Genomic DNA, 11828 nt, shown 5'->3' with positions numbered 1-11828 from the left:
AATAAAGAACTCAGACTCGGACGTCCGAAGAAAACAAGCCAGGAGTTACTTGTTTACTGATCAGGATCGGACGCTCAACAACTGTGTATCGGACGTCCGACAAGTATTGCTGCTCTTCGGACGAATCACTCAGGATGCATCGGCCGTCCGAAGGAATTGAAGAAGAAAGTCCAAGAATGCATCCTACCCTCGGACGCATAAATACCAAGTATCGGACGTCCGACAGCACCAACGGCTAGTTGACTCTTCAGTTGCCTTCTACCCGTTAACAGCATTAATTGAAGAATTCTCTGGTCTCTTATAAATAGAACAAAGTCAACCACTTCAAGACAACTTTGTACAACAAGACTACATCAGATTGTGAGTGATTCAAGTGCTAGAATACTCAAAAGGAACATTTGTACTCTTTGTTTGTGCAATCTTCGTGTAGTTTTTCAAGTGTGACACAGCTTCTTCAATAGTGTAGCATAGTGAGGGTTTGCGAGTGTTTGTAAAACTTCCTTGCTTGACCAAGTGTGGTTTGGGGCAAGAAGGAAGTGATCCCTTCCTTGTACACAAAAGATTGGTTGCAAGTTTGTTCAATTTGAAGTAACTTGATATATAAAGGTGGTGTTCAAACCTCAGTTGTGTTTGAAGCCTGGTTTGTTTCTTTACTTTCATTTACTGCTTTTCTACATAAAATATTCTTCTCTTCATCTCACGAATATCTGTGCTCTTGTGCTATCTCGTTCATTGGGAGGTATTTGAGAAAAGAAAGGTAATCTGTGAAAAAAGTGGACTATATCTTAGCAGTTCTTTGAAAGCCTAATTCACCCCCCTCTTAGGTTGTCTTCGATCCTTACAATTGGTATCAGAGCTTAGTCTCCTAGAGATTAAGCTCAAGCGGCTTGGAGTAAAGATGACAACCAGTCATGCTATGTTTGTTGAGGGGTAATCTGTTACTAGGCCTCCCACGTTTACTGGTTTCAATTATGTTAGTTGGAAAGAAAGAATGATTATCTTCTTGCAATCCATTGATATTGAGCTGTGGTTTATTGTGAATGAAGGACCGCATGATGCTAACTTTCTTGATGCAGAAACAGGGTTGTTGCGGCAAAAAATGAGAGCTGAGATGAATGCTCAAGATAGAACCAATCTCACATTGAATGCTAAAGCCATGAATGTTCTTTATAGTGCCTTAGACTCAAATGAGTCAATTAGAGTAAAAGGGTGCAAATCTGCCAAAGAAATGTGGGATAAGCTAAGAGAAATTCATGAGGGTAGTGACAACGTAAGAGAACAGAAAAAGTCCATTCCGGTCACCAAGTATGAATCTTTTAAGATGGAGCCTCATGAAAATATCGACAAAATATATTGTAGATTTAATGATCTGATCAAGGATTTAGAGGTACTTGAGAAGGAGTACTCTCTAGGTGAAAAGAACAGAAAAATTCTGAATGCTCTATCAAAGGATTGGGAAAGCAAAGTGACTGCTATAGAGGAAGCCAAGGATCTAAATTCTTTATCCATTGAATCTCTGATTAACTCTCTAACCTCTTATGAACTGAAACTTAAATCTAAGATGTAGGAAGAAGAAGATACAAAAGGAAGGAAGAGTATTGCTCTAAAAGCCTCACAAGATGAAGATGAAACAGCCTCACTGGATGAAAATGACTTGGAAGGTGATGACAGTGATATTGCACTCATCACAAGAGGATTCAAAAAATTTCTCAATAAGAGAAGATTCAGGAAAGGCGGATCTTGCAATTCCTTCCAGAATCAGACTAATGACTTCAGAAATAGAGGGAAACTAGAGTTCAACAAGAAGCAAAACGACAAATGTTTTGAATGTGGCCAATTTGGGCATTATGCAAATGAGTGTCCAATGAAGAAAAAGAAGGAAAACAAGATTGAACGAAAACTAAAGTTCAACAATTTTCAAATTACCTGGAATGATTGCAACTCAGAAGGCGAAGTTGAAGAAGAAGAGGAATCTGCTCAAGTGGCTTTCATGGCTATTGGAGATGAAGAGGTAACACAATGCAACTCTCAAACCGATAGTGATAGTGAATCTGATGATGATGTTAATTCTTTTCTAGAAAAAATGCATAACAGATTGAAAGAATCCTATGTTAAAAACAAGGAACTGAAGCAGAAAATTAGCTTTCTAATACAAGACAATACAAATCTTTTTCGACAAAACAAATGTCTTAAGTATGAAAATGACAACTTGAAAAGGACTGAGTCTGATGTGCTTGCTGGATTTTACAAAAAGAAAAATTACTGTGACATACTCAGGAGTGAGCAATGCAGCTTAAGAAAAAGGATGGATGACTTATGTCAATTGTTACATCATTTGAAACAGAACCATCTTCAAAAGAATAACACTGTGCCTTATACTCATCAAATAAGACTGAACCATAATACAAATGAGTTTGCTATCCACAGAAGAAGGCAAGTCAGATTCATTAAACCTGTTCATTTGATTAATCCAATGTTAGTATGCAACTTTTGCTGTCAATCTGGTCACATGAATAGCAACTGTCATGTTAAGAAAAATATGAGGAATGGCATGAGATGCATGTGGGTAGTTAAACATAAGACTAACTCTCAAGGACCCAATATATAAAGGGTACCAAGTATTATCTTATGGGTTTGTGTGCAGGTAAACCAGGATAACACTGCTAAAAAATCAAAATGGTTCATTGATAGTGGATTCTCAAGACATATGACTGGTGATGCATCACAATTCATTAAACTCAAGCAAAAAGCAAGTGGAAAGGTAACGTTTGGAGATGATAACAAAGCCAAGACTGTTGCTATTGGCGATGTTGGTAAGAATGATCAAACTTTTATCCAAAATGCTCTTCTTGTTGATAATTTGAGCTACAATCTGTTAAGTGTTAGCCAATTGTGTGACAGGAATCTGTTTGTATTGTTCAAAAAGTTTGAATGTCTCATATTTGACTCAAAGTTCAACATTATTTTCAAAGGAAAAAGAGTTAATGATGTCTATGTAGTTTTCCTTGAAAAAATTGATTCCTCATATCTCAAATGTCTCAAAGTAGCAAATGAGGACCCATGGTTGTGGCATAGAAGGTTGTGTCACTTCAATATGGATTTGCTGAAAGAAATTTCTAAAAAGGAGCTTGTTAGAGGTCTTCCAAAAATTAGATTTGAAAAAGACAGAACTTGTGATGCTTGCCAATTTGGAAAACAAGTCAAGGTTTCTTTTAAACCTAAGAAATGTGTTTCTACTTCAAAATCACTTGAACTTCTGCACCTTGATCTGTTTGGTCCTACACAGACTGCAAGCCTTGGTGGTAAGAGATACTGTTTTGTGATTGTTGATGACTATTCCAGATATACTTGGGTGATATTCCTTGCTCATAAAGATGATGCCTTTAAGAATTTTACCTCATTATTTGCTAAAGTACAAAATCTGCTTGGCTCGAAAATTGTCAGAATTAGAAGTGATAATGGGACAGAATTCAAGTTCTGTGATTTTCCAGAATTTTGTGATCATAATGGTATTACTCATGAATTCTCTATTGCTAGAGTCCCTCAACAAAATGGAGTTGTAGAAAGAAAAAATAGAACTCTCCAAGAGGCTGCTAGAACCATGCTTAGTGAATGCAATTTACCAAAATATTTTTGGGCTGAAGCCATAAACACAGGCTGTTATACCATGAATAGAGTTCTTCTAAGACCAATTTTGAACAAAACTTCCTATGAGCTCATGAATGACAAAAAGCCTGTTGTCGGTTATTTCAAAGTATTTGGTTGTAAATGTTTCATTTTGAATATCAAGGAACATCTTGGAAAGTTTGAGAAGAAATCTGATGAGGGAATTTTCTTGGGATATTGTGAAAACAAAAGAGGTTTCAGAGTTTATAATCGTAGAACATTGATTATAGAGGAGGCTATACACATTACTTCTGATGAATCTAATGGTGACATCTCTATGAGTTGTGGTGAAGATGATGACACAGGTGTTCAAGAAGAACTAAAGAAGCTAGCAATCAATGATCATGACTCTGCCTCACCAGAAACTGACTCAAAGGATACTGATGCTCAGGTCAGTCCAGCTGAAGAAGTAAATAATAGAGATACCACTACTACTAATGATCTTCCAAGAGCCTGGAAATTTGCTCATAATCATCCCAGGGAACTTATAATTGGTGATCCTTCTGAAAAGGTCAGGACTCGTTCCTCTAGTCACCTGGTAGACAATCTTGCTTTTGTATCACATTTTGAACCCAAAAATGTTGCTGATGCATTGAATGATGAGCACTGGATTTTAGCTATGGAAGAAGAGTTAATCCAATTTGAAAGAAACAAAGTTTGGACCCTGGTTGCCAGACCACAAGGCCATCCTATCATTGGCACTAAATGGGTTTTTAGAAACAAAATGAATGATAAATGGGAGATTGTTAGAAATAAGGCTAGACTGGTGGCTAAGGGATACACTCAAGAAGAGGGAATAGACTTTGATGAGTCTTTTGCACCAGTAGCCAGGCTGGAATCCATAAGAATGTTTTTAGAATTTGCGTGTTTCAAGAATTTCAAATTATTTCAAATGGATGTTAAGAGTGCCTTCTTAAATGGATTTATAGATCAAGAAGTCTATGTTGACCAACCTCCTGGTTTTGAAAATGAATCTTATCCAGATCACGTGTTTAAACTATCAAAAGCTTTATATGGATTAAAGCAAGCTCCTAGAGCATGGTATGAACGTCTGAGTGGATTTTTGATTGAAAATGGTTTTAAAAGAGGCATTGTAGACACTACACTTTTTACAAAACAAAGCTCACGAGATCTTTTGATTGTGCAAATATATGTGGATGATATCATATTTGGTGCTACTAATGAAAAATTGTGCAAGGACTTTTCCATCATCATGCAAAAAGAATTTGAAATGAGCATGATGGGAGAACTGAACTTCTTCCTTGGACTCCAAGTGATTCAAACCCAAGATGGAACATTTATAAATCAAACAAAATACACCAAGGAGTTGCTGAAAAGATTCGGAATGGAGGATTCAAAGCCTGTTGGGACACCTATGTGCACATCTACCAAACTTGACAAGGATGAAGAAGGTACAAAAGTTGAGGAGAAGAAGTACAGAGGTATGATTGGAAGTTTACTTTATTTAACTGCTAGTAGGCCTGACATCATGTTTGCTGTGTGTTTATGTGCTCGTTTTCAATCCTGTCCAAAGGAATCACACTTGAATGCGGTAAAAAGAATCTTAAGATATCTTAAAGGAACCTTAAATTATGGCTTGTGGTATCCAAAATGTCATGAACTTCCTTTGTGTGGATTCTCTGATGCTGACTTTGGTGGCTGTAAAATAGATAGAAAAAGTACTACTGGCATATGCAACTTTCTTGGAAATTGCTTGGTCTCTTGGTTTAGTAAAAAACAAAATGCTATCTCACTGTCCACTACTGAAGCTGAATATGTTGCTACTGGTGCTTGCTGTGCTCAATTGCTATGGATGAAAAACACATTGAATGATTCCGGTTTAGTATATGAATGTGTACCCATGTACTGTGACAACACTAGTGCAATCAATCTAACAAAAAATCCCATTCAACACTCTAGGACTAAGCACATTGATATAAAGCATCATTTCATTCGCGATCTTGTTTCAAAGGGGGTAATCCGTGTTGAGTTTGTTTGTTCTAAAGAACAGATCGCTGATATCCTCACAAAAGCTCTTCCGTTAGATCAATTTGTGTCCTTGAGGACAAAATTGGGTGTTTCAGAAAAAATGCTCTAAGTCTTATTTCTAGTCAATCTTTATCGGACGTCCGATAAATTGGAACGGACGTCCGACAGTGTTCTTCATCCAAGTTCCAGAAAAACCCTGGTTCGGACGGTTGTGTCGGACGCATCACTTCGTTCGGACGTCCGACACTCAAAAAATGTGTCCTATAAGGCAGTTACCCATTCTTCTCAATTCATTTTCCTCCATAAGTCTCGGACGCGACCTTTCAGTTTCTCTAAAATTTGAAATTCAAATTCCTCCCTCCTCAAACCAAGTTCCGAGAAATTGACTCAACCAACTCTATTACACCTCTCCTGCTCATTAACCACTCATAAAAAGCACTCCTAACACCCAACTACCCCAAAATTCCCAATTTACTCACGGAACCCTAACTTCATATAACCTTCTCTTTGCGGCATTTTAGTGCACTCTTGTTGGCTTTTACTGTTTTTTCCTCTATACACAACGTTCTGCATCAAAAATCATATCCACATTGCATCATGGTTAGAATTAGGGGAGGATCTACTAGTGCCGGACGGTCTTTTAGGCTTAGGGATGAAGACATTGAAGTTGTTGATCCACCTCCTGTGACACCTAAAAAGAAGAAAGTGACCCGTGGTGGCAAAGTGAAGCAGACTGCTCGAAGAAAATTGGTTACTCCAACTGCTGAATCATCTGATGAACAAACGGAAGGGCAGATCTCTGAAGGGAACATTGCTGGTGGAAATGAGGAACCAGAGCAGGCTACCCAAGGTGATGAAACTGTCATAAGGTCTTCTAGTAAAAGAAAAAGGACTGCAAAGGGGAAGAGAACTCCCCAATCCAAGGAAAAGCAATCTGCTGATCCCTCTGTTGATCAGCAGAATGAAGAAAACACTACTGAGAGTCAGCCAACACCTGAACCCTCCATCAGGAAGTCTCCAAGGACAAGGACTGAGACTCAAAATGTTGGTGCATCTGTCACCCAAACCTCAAAAAGGACACGTTCTGGGAAGAATCCAGTATCTCAGCCTGAACCTGAACCTGTTCCTCTACCAAAGTTCATCGATGATGAAGCCAGAGATAGATTTGAGCTAGTCTCTCAAAAAGGGTTCATCACCCAAAGGCTCATCATTCCCTTTGAATTTCGTAAGCTTGATCTTGAACCTGTCATCAAACTATTTGAATTCCAGAAATGGACTCATCTTCTGACCATTCCTAATGTTTTTTATCCTGACATGCTTTATCAATTCTTTGCTAATCTTAGAAAGGGTAGATCACACACTGAACTCATCTCTAGGGTCAACTCTGTAGACATCATGTTAACTCCTGACATTGTGAATTCTATTCTGAAAACTAGTATTGAAACTGGTTTCAAAGGAAAAATTGCCAATTTCTTTTCGTATGAGGAATTTCCTTCTGCCTATCATCATTTTTACAATGCTAAACTCATGACCTATTTTCAAACCACATTCAATACTCCTGCTGAGGCAAGACTGGATGATCTTAGTCCTCAGAACTTGATCATCTTCACCATCATTTCAAATCTGTTAGTGCCAACTGATGGCCACAGAACAGATGCAAACAAAATGGAACTCTATCTGTTCTACTGCTTTGTTGAAAAAATTCGCATTGACTTTGGATTTGTAATGTGCAAGTTTTTGCTCAAAATTAGCACTGACAGCCGTAGGAAGCTCTCTTATGGCAGATTTCTGACCCCTATCTTTGCCTATTTTGAAATTCCTTTCTCTGGAAAATCTCCCAAAGACAGTGCTTCATCCGTCTTCTCAAAAGCTTATTTTGAACGAAAGAACTTAAAATTTTTTGAAGGCCATTGGTGCTATAAGGAAACTGTTGCTGAGTCTAGAAGGAAGAATCTTCATGAAACCCCTGTCACTCCTAGGACTCCTCGTGATCAGTCAGACCTTGTCTCTCCTTTCACCATTCATCCTAGGAAGTCTGCTAGCAGATCCTTTGCATCCAATTCTGAAGTCATTTCCTTGCTTGAAGACCTCAAGCAGCATGTCTTGCTTGTTGAAGAAGGTCTCATGATGACCATGACCTCTGACCAAAAATCCTCCTTCATTGAAAAAAGAAACCTTCTTGTCCCTCCAATACCTGAGAGCAATGTAAATGAGCCAAGAACTGAGCCCACAGGACCAACTACTGGTGCTGAGACTACACGAGCTTCTAGTTCTCAACCCAAGGATAAAGGCAAGGCTCCAGCAACTGAGGAATCAGATGAAGATGGTGATGAAGAAACTGAAGAAGAAGAGGATCCTGCACAGTATCGTCTGGCAAGGAGAAGGCCTGGATCATCTAAAATCACCATCTAGGCACTACTAAGTCATTGCACCTTTATCTAGGACTATAGTTTATCTTTTGCATTGCACTTTTGTATTAAGTGCTGGACACATGGTCTGTACAACTGGATATTTTCTTTACTGCTTATGAATGTTATAACTAAGTATTTTGTTATGAATGTTTTTTCTTGGGTGATATAATTGGTTATGTGTTTGTGCAATCTGCTGGTTGAATGAATGTTTCTGATTGATATCTGCTCAATGATTGATTCCAAACTGTGATGTACATTGTAAATGATATTGTTTCTAATGAGATGCATTGCTGGTACCAAAACTGCTTCGAAATCTTGTGATGACAAAAAGGGGGAGAATTGGAATTGGATTTGGTTTAACACTGATGGTATAGAGTAACTAGTTAGGGGGAGTCAGTCTCAGGGGGAGTTAAGTTGGATCAGCACTGATGATGTGGATTGCGTTTCTTTCCTGTATACTACTCATGCACTTCGTTAGGGGGAGCTATTATATTTTGCTCTATCCAATTGTTTTGTCATCATCAAAAAGGGGGAGATTGTTTATCTCAACTCATATCTTTTGATGATTACAAAACAATTGGATGTTTCTAATACCTTTTGTAGAGATCCTTTTCAGAAATGAACCAAACAGGTCTGTGGATTTAAAGTAGAAAAAGAAGATAAAAAGAATGAAGTCTGCTGAGGATGATGTCGGACGCACAAAAGGAGAGTATCGGACGTCCGACATTCTTTGAGTATCTTCGGACGAATAAAGAACTCAGACTCGGACGTCCGAAGAAGACAAGCCAGGAGTTACTTGTTTACTGATCAGGATCGGACGCTCAACAACTGTGTATCGGACGTCCGACAAGTATTGCTGCTCTTCGGACGAATCACTCAGGATGCATCGGCCGTCCGAAGGAATTGAAGAAGAAAGTCCAAGAATGCATCCTACCCTCGGACGCATAAATACCAAGTATCGGACGTCCGACAGCACCAACGGCTAGTTGACTCTTCAGTTGCCTTCTACCCGTTGACAGCATTAATTGAAGAATTCTCTGGTCTCTTATAAATAGAACAAAGTCAACCACTTCAAGACAACTTTGTACAACAAGACTACATCAGATTGTGAGTGATTCAAGTGCTAGAATACTCAAAAGGAACATTTGTACTCTTTGTTTGTGCAATCTTCGTGTAGTTTTTCAAGTGTGACACAACTTCTTCAATAGTGTAGCATAGTGAGGGTTTGCGAGTGTTTGTAAAACTTCCTTGCTTGACCAAGTGTGGTTTGGGGCAAGAAGGAAGTGATCCCTTCCTTGTACACAAAAGATTGGTTGCAAGTTTGTTCAACTTGAAGTAACTTGATATATAAAGGTGGTGTTCAAACCTCAGTTGTGTTTGAAGCCTGGTTTGTTTCTTTACTTTCATTTACTGCTTTTCTACATAAACTATTCTTCTCTTCATCTCATGAATATCTGTGCTCTTGTGCTATCTCGTTCATTGGGAGGTATTTGAGAAAAGAAAGGTAATCTGTGAAAAAAGTGGACTATATCTTAGCAGTTCTTTGAAAGCCTAATTCACCCCCCTCTTAGGTTGTCTTCGATCCTTACAATGACCATTATGATTTTCGTCTTGCTCTTAGTCCACATGCAGCTCCAACATCACCAAATCCGCCTTGGTGCCTTGCAAGTGTGTTCGAGCCGGAGTTTGATTTCACGGGATACACTTCATACCACTTTGAGGACCCTTACCTCATGACCACAAACAATAAAGTTGAGCATACATTGAAGATGGTTTGTGAGATTCAAGGTTCGACGAGGGTTATTTTCCAACTTAGCACATGGGTTTTGCATTGGATGCCATCTGTAGCCATCATAACAAGATTGAGTCGAAGGCATGTAACTCGTCTTGTCACCATTCGTGCTTCAATTTGTGGGCAAATTGCTTTTAAGAGGAGGGGAATGATGAGAATATAAAGACCAAGGCCCATTCAAGCACATGGGGAATTAGAAGATTCAAGTGAAGACTAGTTGATTGCACGAATGCTTGAGTTTAGTAGGATTATTTGATTTTTCTCGTTGATTTTGGTTATTTCTCGTTTTAAAAAGTCTAGGTAATTAAGATAGTTTAATTGCGGCCCATTTGTTAGTAAGTAAGGCCCAAAATCTTTCTTAAGTATGTAGGGCAGTTTGGTCAACTTTTGGATTAGGGTTAATGCTTGTAAGGGCTATAAATAGCCCCACTTCCTCTTTGTTTTGGGATCAGTTTTTGACTATTAAATACAATTAGTGAGTTTTCACTTTCTCTTTGGCAAGAGAGTTGCCTTTGAATACTTGAGAATCTTCTCAAGTTATTCACCCGAACTTATCAATCGAGTATCTCCTTGATTGTGGCGTTCTACTACCTCCAATTTGGTTCGTTAACTCGAGTAGTTACCTCCAATGTGAAACCCCGATCTAGACAACCAAAACACCATGGCTTAGGCAGCGGAAATTTGACCCAACTAATCCCTAGAAGTCACGAACAATTTTGATATTATCTCAACCCGTAACTACTCGAGTTAACGAACCAAATTGGAGGTAGTAGAACGCCACAATCAAGGAGATACTCGATTGATAAGTTCGGGTGAATAACTTGAGAAGATTCTCAAGTATTCAAAGGAAACTCTCTTGCCAAAGAGAAAGTGAAAACTCACTAATTGTATTTAATAGTCAAAAACTGATCCCAAAACAAAGAGGAAGTGGGGCTATTTATAGCCCTTACAAGCATTAACCCTAATCCAAAAGTTGACCAAACTACCCTACATACTTAAGAAAGATTTTGGGCCTTACTTACTAACAAATGGGCCGCAATTAAACTATCTTAATTACCTAGACTTTTAAAACGAGAAATAACCAAAATCAACGAGGAAAATCAAATAATCCTACTAAACTCAAGCATTCGTGCAATCAACTAGTCTTCACTTGAATCTTCCAATTCCCCATGTGCTTGAATAGGCCTTGGTCTTTATATTCTCATCATCCTTGGGCAAACGTGCTACGTGTCTCGAAACGTGTTGATCGAGGACCGTATCAAAATGGGTCGGCCATGAGAGAGGAGAACAAAGGCAAGCTAAGCTTGCTAGCACAAGCCAAAGATGTAAAGTGAGTTTTGTCTTCCAACCAACTCTTGTACTTGTGTGCAAAGAAGAGTTGGTCATTTCGTCCATACCTACTAATGTTTTATCTCTCTTGCAGGAGTTTGAGGACATATTCCCTGAGGACGTGCCTGATAAACTACCACCCCTAAGGGGAATCGAGCACCAAATTGACCTCATTCCGGGAGCTCCATTGCCTAACAAGCTTGCCTATTTAATGGGCCTTGGGAAAACAAAGAAATTACAAATGCAAGTGGAGGAACTGCTAAGGAAGGGCTGGGCTCAAGATAGTCTAAATCCATGTGCTGTGCCAGTAATTCTCGTACCCAAGAAGGATGGCGCCTAGAGAATGTGTACCGACTGTAGAGTAGTCAATGCTATCACGGTAGAATATCATCACCCTATCCCTAGATTAGATGATATGTTAGATGAACTGCATGGTGCCATTATTTTCGCCAAAATTGACTTGAAAAGTGGTTACCACCAAATAAGAATGAAAGAAGGAGATGAGTGGAAAACCGCTTTCAAAACTAAACATAGGCTATATGAGTGGTTAGTAATGCCTTTCGGTTTAACTAATGTACCTAGTACCTTCATGTGCTTAATGAATCATGTTTTAAGACCTTTCCTTGGAAAATTTGTTGTGG

Source organism: Coffea eugenioides, chromosome 1 (assembly GCF_003713205.1).
Source record: "Coffea eugenioides isolate CCC68of chromosome 1, Ceug_1.0, whole genome shotgun sequence".
Lineage (NCBI taxonomy): Eukaryota > Viridiplantae > Streptophyta > Magnoliopsida > Gentianales > Rubiaceae > Coffea > Coffea eugenioides.
This window is presented reverse-complemented; position numbering follows the sequence as displayed.